This window comes from Capra hircus, chromosome 29, assembly GCF_001704415.2.
Source record: "Capra hircus breed San Clemente chromosome 29, ASM170441v1, whole genome shotgun sequence".
In the NCBI taxonomy this organism is placed as follows: Eukaryota; Metazoa; Chordata; class Mammalia; order Artiodactyla; family Bovidae; genus Capra; species Capra hircus.
Genome location: NC_030836.1, coordinates 35,450,055 through 35,461,087, shown reverse-complemented (window position 1 = coordinate 35,461,087; position 11,033 = coordinate 35,450,055). Strand labels below are relative to the sequence as shown.

The 11,033-nt window shown below is 40.6% G+C and overlaps 1 long non-coding RNA gene across 1 annotated transcript; it reads right to left on the bottom strand.

Annotated features, from left to right (window-relative positions):
* On the bottom strand, positions 335–4,463 carry LOC108634236. The gene is made up of 2 exons (XR_001917506.1): positions 4,042–4,463; positions 335–487 (listed from the first exon to the last, which is right to left on the bottom strand). It is a non-coding gene; the product is annotated as an uncharacterized LOC108634236 (long non-coding RNA).

Here is an 11,033-nt window from a genome sequence, read left to right as displayed (position 1 = left end):
TCATTCTAATTCCAACTCGTTATAAAAGACTCTGATGCTGGGAAAGACTGAGGGCAGAAGGAGAAGGGGATGACAGGGATAAGATGGCTGGAGGGCATCATTGACTCAATGGACATGAGTTTGAGCAAACTTCAGGAGATAATGAAGGACAGGGAAGCCTGATGTGCTGCAGACTATGGGGTCACAAAGAATCGGACATGAATGAGCGACTGAAAAACATCACACAACGATACTCTCAAAGACAGTGAAATAGCCTATCAGGTTTGTGTTACATGTAATAGAGAACCCTACAAGAGTTTAAAGAAGTCCAGTGGGTTTTTTTTTTTTTCTCTTCTTTCATTTAATAAGGACTCCTCCAGTCCAGTTTTTGTGTGATTCAATGACATCACCAAGAATCCTATCTTCTTTCTTCACTCTTCTCAGCATATGTCTTTCATTTTCACAGTTATAATAGCACTGACACTTCTCCAAACATTGCATCTGCCTCCTGGAAAGAAAGGACATGAACATCTCTTTTCAAGAACCTCCATCAGCATCTTTTTGGTCAGAACTATGTCTCGTGGGCTCCTCTAGTTGCAAAGGAGGCTATGAGATCACTAAATAAAAATGTGTTAGAGGAAAGAATGAATATTTTGGAAGACAAACCAAAATATTATCCTCATTTTACAGTTGAGACAGATGAGGCATAAGAATGCTTAGAAATACTGTTGGAAGTAGGTCTGCCAGCAGAGCCCAAGTTATTAAGCATTTACATTACATGGCACTATTACTTAATGGCTTTGGTCCTGCTCTCAGTTAAGATGGGGTGCAAATGATTGGAACACACTTTGTGCCACCTTTTCCTTCTCTGGCACTGTCTCTTTCTCTTTGCTGTTGTCTTTCCCCCTCAGATCTCAGAGAGGAGGCTACAGTTTTTAGTTAGGGCTGGAGGGAGGAAACTCAGTGTAGTTCATCATCTTCTTTCCCACTTAAAATCCTCAATATCGTTTTTGAAAACAAGAGGATGATTTGATGAATCTGGTAAATGATTAAGTGTGAAGCTTGACACAGAGTCCCACAAAATCTTAGGGTTTGATCACAAGGTTGTTTGGGTCATAGAAGATACAGATGAATGAGAAAGAGGAATTGCTAAGTTTCTTGTGTTAAGTTTCAGATGTTGGCAAAACTTCCAGATAAGACTTATGGACATGGGGAGAGGAGGGGAGGGTGAGATGTATGGAAAGAGTAACATGGAAACTTACATTACCATATGTAAAATAGATAGCCAATGTGAATTTGCTGTATGTCTCAGGGAACTCAAACAGGGGCTCTGTGACAACCTAGAGGGGTGAGATGGGGAGGGAGATGGGAGGGAGTTTCAAAAGGGAGGGAATATGTGTATACCTATGGCTGATTCATGTTGAGGTTTGACAGAAAACAGCAAAATTCCGTAAAGCAATTATCCTTCAATTAAAAAAAAAAAAACCTTCCAGATAGATATTGATCATCATGAGTGAGTCAGTCATAAGAAACAGAAGATATTGTGAATATTTGACCATACTTTAATTTTTTAAATGTATTAAAAAAGAAAGCAGAGGAGAAGAAAAGTAAGGTGAATGTATGAAAAAGCGATATTACCCCATTGGAATAATAAAGTAAATTTGTTTTGCTTATTTCTAAACTTGTTTGTAACAAGGCTTTATATGCCTGAGGATGAACAAAGAGGGTAATATTTCAATCTTGAAGATAATGAAACAATGACTTTTTTTTTTTTAAAGGAGCATCATTAATTTATATCTATTCTGCACTTGGGGAATACACAGCATCTTATGAAACTCGGTGAACAATTCTATGGACTGGGGCAGGGGATGAAAGCAATAGAAAAATAAGGAATTCAATCAGATAGCTCCCATGATGTATGATATTTATAAAATCAACTTCAGACCTCCCAACAGTGGGAGAGTGTTTCCTTTTATCTCATGAATATATTCTTTATTCTGAGTGTGGCAAAAGTCAATGCTGTGAGTGTTTACTTTCCTGTCTTCATCAGTCAGTGGGATATATTGACAAACATAGTATTAGAATCATCTTAACGGGTGAAATTTTCCAAGCTCTGCACAGGATCCTCTTTGAATGTGTCATTTTTTTTTTTTTTTTGCTATTATTTAAAGTGGGGTCAGTGGGCCAGCAGTAACAACATCATCTTAAATTTTGCTAGGAATGCAGACTCTCAGAGTCGACCTAGACTTTCTGAATTATAACCTGCATTTTAAACAGGATCCCCACATGATCTGTGAATTAAACTTTGGTAAGCACTGAGGGAGCCAATTAAGAAAGCACATGGAATGCAACAGAAAAGCTTCTTGGTTTTTAGTCATTGTTATAAGGCAGTGATTACTGGTCTTCATGGGATCTTGGACTTTAGGAGATCTCCCTTCACAACAAATGTACCTGAGCACTTGAACATGGTACTTTGCCTAAAAGTTTTTAGAGGAATCCACAGTCTCAAGGCTAAAAGCCAGGATCTTATTTTCCTTTTCTAACCTGGGGAAACGCTTTCCAACCACTGACATGCAAGCAGGCTGATTAACTATGGCATGAACACCAGCTGAATGTGTGCATGACGTCTGCGTGAGCAAACAAAACTAAAAAGTACTTTTTCTAGAAACTTAGTCACCAGCCATGACTGCGTTTGCAGATATTGGTGATTAATGTTTTTTCCTGGTGAGGAAATTAAAAAATTTAAACAGAAAAAGCATTTAATTTTTGTCTTACTGAAATGAAATCTGATGCCAGACTAGAGTTTGAAAGCAGCCTTGAGAAGAAAGAATCCTGCTTCAATCCCAAGCCCTTGGTTGGTGATTTTAATACGATAAGAGAGAGAAGTTAAGAGAATATTTACATTCCGTGACTACAGAAGTAGAGTTAAAAAAGAAAAAAAAAACTGGGAAGGAGCAGGAAAGGTCTTACATTTAAATCTATACAGGAGCTGTCTCTTGTCAATATTTACTGAGAAGGAACAAAAGGCTTAAACAACTTAAAATCCACACTCATTTTTCTAGCCAATGGGACTGAGCTTCCTCTCAGTCTTTAAAATTAGGCATCCATGGCCCTGGTAACAGTAATGCTGTGTTTTATTCTTCTTTATCGTCATATATGCTGGAAAAATTCCACCCCAATTTTTTTTATCTGATTTGCATCAGCGACATCTATTTCTGAGGATTATTCATGGATTACCCATCAATATTCAGAACAATGTTTCTATGGATCTTAATCTTTACTATATTTGGCTTAATGTTTGGTTTTCTAAAAAAAAAGTTCCATTTCCTTACTGCCACTCAGCATAAGACTAACCCCAGTTTACTGTTTGGTTGGCCAACGTATTTGCAATCTTACTTAGATGAAAAGGGGCCATCCACATGAAAGGCTCAGCAAGCTGAAGCTATACAGAGAGAAGGGCTTAACTCAAAATAGAAATTGTCCTGCGCTTTTTTTTAAAAAATAAGCTTTAAGCAACCCAAAAAGGGTGCTCTGAATGTTTCATTGTGGAAATTCTTAGAAAGTATTTTTCTTTAATGTTTTCTGGGAGTTTTTTGAAAACTGGTCATTCACAGCAAAGCTTACTTGAGTAAAGTTGTTGTTGGTGGTGGTGGTGATTTTGTTGTTTTTCATTTTGCTCCCCATTCCTACTTTTCCCATCAAATTCTGCAGCTGTCGCTCTTGCTATCTGTGGTCTTGTCTTTCTGTCATTTTCTCCCATGATCGTTCAGCGAGAGGGGAAGCCAAATCATAAACAGGAGGAGAAAGTTGGCTAACAGCCACAGTTTGTTTAAAACAGTCTACATGTAATACAGCTCTTGGCTTCTGCTTAGAAAGTGACCTTCTCTCATAAGCAACCAGCAAGGCAGCGACTCCAGTGGCTTAGCCACAAGTAAAGGCACACAGGGTCTTCCCCGATGGCTTAGCGGGTAAAGAATCTGCCTGCAATGCAGGAGACAGAGGAGACGCAGGTTCCATCCCTGGGTTGGGAAGATCCCCCTGGAGAAGGAGATGACAACTCACCCCAGTATTCTTGCCTGGGAAATCCCATGGACAAAGGAGCCTGGTGGGCTACAGCCCGTGGTGTCACAGAGAGTCGGACATGACTTGGCGAGTGAACAACAACATCAAAATCACACAGGGGGCTTGGGCGCTGCTACCTACAAATGAAACGACAGTGATCGGAGAACAGAGAGTTGTAGACTGCCCAGCTGTATTTCCTGCTGTCAGGGAGGAATGCCGAGAGGATGAAAAGTAACCATGGTAAGTGCACAGACCACAGGCAACATGGTAAAGCAGGCTGGAGTGCCTGGAGCAGAAACCTTGCTGCTGAGATTCAGAAAGTCCTCTGAATGACTGAGCCATCTCATCTCTTTTTTGCTTGTTTGTTTGTTTTCTGTTTTCTGGTCACACGTGCAGGATCTTAGTTCCCCAGCTAGGGACTGAAACCACTGCCCCTGCAGTGGAAGCATGGTGTCTTAACCACTGACGGCCAGGGAAGTCCCTCAGACGTATCTCACTTCTTGAAGGACAGAGCCAAGTGTGTAGCAGGCTCTCCATATCTACATATTTTTTCCATGATACTTCTTAACGATTTTTGTTACTGTTAAGGAAAACTATTAATTTGCATTTAATTATTGTGAGCCCGCCTGCCAACGCAGGAGATGTGGGTTTGATCCCTGGGTCGGGAAGATCCCCTGGAGAAACGAAATTGCAACCCACTCCAATATTCTTGCCTGGGAAATTCCATGGATAAAGGAACCTGGCGGGATATAGTCCATGGGGTCGCAGAGTCAGACACAGCTTAGCGACTAAAGAACAACAAAAAGATATGTTAAAGTCCTAAGCTTTGTTACCTGTGAATATTGACCTTACTTGTTGCTGTGATCAGATGAAGATGAGCCCTAAATCCAGTGATGGTTGTCCTCTTAGGAGGAGATTTGGAGATACACATGTACTCACAGGGGGAAGACAATCATGAGACCGCAGAGGCAGAGATCGGGGTGATGATCCTACAGGCCAAGGAATGTACGGATTGTCAGCCCCCAACAGAAGCTGAGATGAACCAAGGAAGGAGCCTTTCCCAGAGCCTTCAGAGTGAAACTTACCTTGCCAGTACCTTGTCTTCAACCTTCTAGCCTCCAGGACTGTGAGAGAACAGGTGTCTGTTGCATCAAGACATTCAGTTCATGGTAATTTTCTGTTTTAAAACAGATATTTAAGAGTAGTTTTCTTTGATTATGATATTTTAGAATATTAACAATGAGTAGTCTTTTTATCTATTGAATACTTGCTAAATATGTATTTTAGTTTTTAAGTGTCTTTATATATTTTTATGCACATAGATTACCTTATATAAATTCACAAATATGGAAATATAATGACATGATAGCCTGGATTTTATGTTTTTAAAAATTTTCAGCCTCTTCCTCAGTTTTTTTTTTTTTAATTTTTGGCCACACCCCATGGCAGATGGGACCTTAGTTCCCTGACCAGGGATGGAACCCATGCCCCCTGAAGTGGAAGGTAGAGTCTTAACCATTGGACTGCCAGGGAAGTCCTGTGCTTTTAATATTGTAGTCTTTTTCTTGCTTGGCAGCGTCCTCCTCTTCTCCACCTCCTACTCCCATCCCCCATCCACTGTACATTACCCTAACCCATATACACAGGTAACTGTTCAGTATTTTTTTCTCCATGCTCAACCATGTATATACAACTTCAACATATATTCACAAATGTACAGATATTTGCATACATATATATGTACATAAATACATAAACACACAGGCATTTTTCTCATTATTTGTTTTTCAAAAATGAAATATTACCCATGTGATGTCAGATATCTGTGTCCTGGGTTATTCCACCAAACACTGATTTAAGTGTTGTTGTGTATTTTGTAGATGAGATTACAACCCATGACCAGTGAGTGACTCAGTTTTGCAGGCAGGTCTTATCTAACCAGCTGAAAGCCTGGAAGAGCAGAGCTGGAACCACCAGCTTTAACCCTTCCAGCTGCCCTCCTGGGCATCCCTGTGGATTTTGGACTAGACCAGCTAGTTCCTATAGGTGTGAAAGCGAATCCCACATTAAATCCCTGAATATATGTCCCTACTGGTTCTGTTTCTCTACATGAGTCCTGACTGATACAACACACTCTTCTTGCTTTGCATTCTGATTCAACAATATTTCTTGGAAATCGCTCCAAGCCCACTGACAGAGCTATAGTTCATTCTATTTAATGCCTGCATGCTGTTCTATGGCATAAATGTACCATTAAGGTTTGACTATTTCCAGCTTTTTTGCCATTACAGAAGATGCTACATTAAACGCCTTATACTGATGACTTTTTCCTTCTAGATAGAATCCCAGAAAGGGGAGTGCTGAGTTAAATGATTATGTAGGTATCTTCTGTAATGTGTATACACATATATACATAATATTAATTGATGTTAATACATTACTTTCCAAAACGAGTGGAACAACTCCAGTGCTATTCCTTACATGAAAACATTCTAACAATAGGTGCCACTGTTCTATTTTTTTCTGATGACTATAGAGTGATATAGTAATCACTTTAATTTTCATTCCCTGATGTGTAAATTGAGTATATTTTATATAGTTTTGAGCATTTGGATTTGCTCATCTTCCTTGAAATTTTCTTAATGTACCTTGTCTATTTTACTTTTGGGCTGTTTGCCCTTTCTTACAAATTTATAAGATATTACTCTGTTCTCTGTATAGCAAAAATTTTAACATATTGTTTGTTGACTTCGTGTGTGGTATATTAGCCAACATTTTTCTTTACATGCAATTAAAATATGCCTATTGTCTCCCTTATATATACATACATACATATGTATTTGGCTTTACTGGGTCTTAGCTTTGGCACACAGGATCTTCAACCTTCCTTGCAGCATGTGGGATCTTTAGCTGTGGCATGTGAACTCTCAGTTGGGATGTGGGATCTAGTTCCCTGACCAGGGGCTGAATCCCAGCCCCCTGCATTGGGAGCCTGGAGTCTCAGCCACTGGGCCACCAGGGAAGTCCCTCCATTATAGATTTTATCCCCCATTACAGCTCTCTGGTTTCAAGCCTCGGAGAAGGCAGTGGCACCCCACTCCAGTACTCTTGCCTGGAAAACCCCATAGGCGGAGGAGCCTGGTAGGCTGCAGTACATGAGGTCGCGAAGAATCGGACACAACTGAGCAGCTGTTTCAAATCTTGGTGAAGAAGGTTGCCAATGTCCCTAGAAGAGATGGCGTTTGTAGGCTGTCTTAGAAGATTTGTATTGCTTTATTGTTATATTTAAGCCTTTTAGTATTTTTGTGTATATTATGTTTACCTGAAAAACCTAAGCAGCTTTGGTAAATCTTAATCATATTTATAAACAAATGGAGATTGAATTCTCCTTTCCAAATTCATAACCAATTTAAAACATTTCTTGACTTACTATAACAGTCAGAAATCCCCCACAACCTGAACAGCTTTACTGAAGTATAATTGACATCCATTAAACTGCACGTTTAAAGCGGGCACCTTCATCAGCTTTGAAAGATGTACACACCCATGACTCCATCACGACCATTGGGAAAGTGAACATACCCATCTCAGAAGCTTCCTTCGCAACCCCGCCCCCTCCTGCCTACACACAGGCGGGCAGATCTGCTTCCTATCGCTACAATGAGCTTGACTTGTCTAGAATTTTATATAAACGGAATCATGAAGTATGTACTTTTTTTTTTCTTGATCTGCCCTTCACTCAGCATTTTAAGATTAATTTACATGATGGAATGTATCAACGGGCTCCCCTGGCGGCTCAGATGATAAAGAACCCGCTTGCAAAGGGGAGAACTGAGTTCAATCCCTGGGTCAGGAAGATCCCCTGGAGAAAGGAATGGCTACCCACTCCAGTATTCTTGCCTGGAGGATCCCATGGACAGAGGAGCCTGGTGGGCTACAGTCATGGGGTCGCAAAGAGTTGGACAGGACTGAGTGACTAACACTTTCACACTTTCATGTATCAATAGGTTTTCTTAGCTAACTTCTTTTTCAAATTTATTTACTGATGTGGAGTCTTTTTAAAGTCTTTATTGAATTTGTTACAATATTGCTTCTTCTTCTTTCTTAATGTTTTGATGTTTGGCCAGGAGATATGTGGGACCTTAGCTCCCCAAGCAGGGACTGAACTCCCACCCAGCTGTGTTGGAAGACAGAGTCTTCACCATTGGACCACCAGGGAAGTCCCAAGTTTATCTCTTTTTATTGCTGGATAGCACTCCAGCATGCAGCTATACCACAGTGTATTTACTATTCACATGTTCTTGGACGTCGCCTTCAGCATCGGTTCTCATGTGTGGAGAGTAGGCTTCTCCACACACTTTACATTTGTGTTTATTACCTGTGTGAGTTCCTCACATACAATAAGCAGTGCGATTCCACAGGATTTCCACCCTTAGCACATTTACAGGGTGCATCGCCTATATGAATGCTGTAATATTTAACGTGGCACAGTTTCTGCCTGAAAGTTTTTGCACATTCACTGTATTTTCAGGGCATCTCTCAAATGAGATTTTTCACTTGCCATTGAATAAATTCTCATCTTCCTTACATGCATAGGGTTTATCTCTAGGAAGACCTCTCAAGCACCTACTAAGGCTTGACTTTGGAATAAAAGCTTTCTCATAGCTACCACATTCATAAAATTTCTCTCTTGCATGCATTTGATGAATAATGAGGTTTTCCCTTTTGTCTGCAGATTTTTCACATTCATTACATTCACCGAATTCCTTTCCAGCCTGAATGTTTTGATCTGTAATGAGGCACTGCTTCTAGGTAAAGACACTTCCACATTGATTTACACTCAGGGCAGTCTTTCTAGCGTGGACTGTCTCACACTCTGTGAGATGAGATTTGCCATGGACATGGGGATCGCCCACTCTCTTTATACTCACTGGATCTCTCCACATGCCCTCTTTGATTTCGAAGGAGAAATGGCATCCGAATACAAGTTTTCCCACACATTGACAGGGTTTCTCCTTAGAAAGATGAGCGTGAGCTTTTTCTATGACAGCTGAAGGCTTTCCCATCTTCATCACTTCTATATGATTTCCTCCTTATGTGGATTCTGAAATGTAGAATGAGATTCAACAAAACACTTGAAAGGGTGAGAGATGCTTGACTCCACTCAGCGCCTGCCTGAATGCAGTCTCCAGGATGCATTTCCCCCTGGTCTCTGAGGTATTTCTTCTGGCTCATTATATTCGTGAGCGTTCCCTCTAGTATAAATTTCCAACATTCCTTACATTGGAATGTTTCTCTTTGGTGTTCATTCTCAGGTATCTATCGGCACTGTATTTCTGAGAAGAGTCCTCCCACAATGCCGTTTCTACACGTGGACTCAGCAGTTGTGACTCCCGGGCTCTAGGGCACAGGCTCAGTAGTTGTGGCGTATGGGCATCAGGCTCTTCCTGGATTAAGGCCTGAAACCCTCAGTGAGATCACTACACGTAGGAGGAACCATATCAAGATCATTATATTCATAATCATTCTTGCTCACACTGGCTCCCTCATACTGAAATCCAAGTTATGGTCCAAAGTCTTCAAACTGAGCTACATTCATAAAATGTTTTCTTGAAGGAACAACGTTGGATGGGAAGTACTTTTCCATTTGTCATTTTTACTTGAAAAACATTAAATAATTGTTATGCTTGCTGCCAAATGGTTGTTCTACTTCTTCTAGCGTTCCTTTCCCTCTGATCAGTTTGCTTTCTTCTGAAATGATGAGCTTTCCCTTTTTTGCTCATGGATTTTGTTTTTAACCTTTGTAGAGTTCTCACTCTGTTTTTTTAATGCAGCTCTGTGAGGCATTTAAAGAAAAAAAGTCTTTTACAAACAGCATGTACAGCATTTCATTTGTTTTCCTTTTTTTAAGTTTATTTACTGAATTTTATTTTTGGCATACTGGCTCTTTGTCACTGTGACGGCTTTTCTCTAGTTGCGGAAGCAGGGGCTACTGTCTAGTTGCGATGCCCAGGCATCACAGTGGCTTCTCTCGTTTCAGATTGCAGGCTCTAGGGAGCGCAGGATTAAGAAGCTGAGGCACGTGGGCTTAGTAGTTTCAGCTCCTAGGCTCTAGAACACTGACTCTGTAGTTGTGCCACAGGGTCAGGTGGGATTATCCTGGAGCAGGGATCAAACCCTTGTCTCCTGCATTGGCAGGCAGATTCTTTACCACTGAGCCGCCAGGGAAACCCTTTGATTAACAGTTGTTTACATGGGCCTATCTTATCTGCTATACTACTGGCGGCAGATGTCACTCCTCACCTCCCACTCTTTCTTCAGAAGATTCCTACTACAGTTTCTAACCCTTCCCGGAAGCTGCTATTGACAAATGACCAGCTGCTTCCTCTCCATCTTTCTGGTTATCTGCGTCTTTCTTTACCTCTCAGCATCATGAGCTGCATCTGACAACTATACCCTTTTTCAAGTACTCTCTTTCCTTGGCTTCTCAGACTCCATCCTTACCTGTTCTCCTGTCTTATAGGCCTTCATGATCTCTTAGGTTGGTTCCCCTCTCACCTCTTTGGTTGGTTCCTCTCACCTCTGAATTCAGCAGCTCCCCGAAGTTTAATCCTGGACCCTTTTGTTTCCTCTATAAATACCCTCTCCCTTGTCTAATCCTCATTAGATGACCGCATCTTATTAGACTTCATGGAATCCAGTGTATTGAACAATGATTTATGGCAGGGGGAGGAATAAATTAGAAACTGGGATTAGTAGATACAAACTACTGTATATAAAATAGATGATTAATAAGGACCTACTGTATAGCACAGGGAAATCTAAATACTCTGTAATTAATGGCCTATATGGGAAAACAGATATCCTTTTCATTATAGGGGACTGGAATGCAAAAGTAGGAAGTCAAGAAACATCTGGAATAACAGGCAAATTAGGCCTTTGAATACAGAATGAACCAGGGCAAAGGCTAATAGAGTTTTGCCAAGAAAACA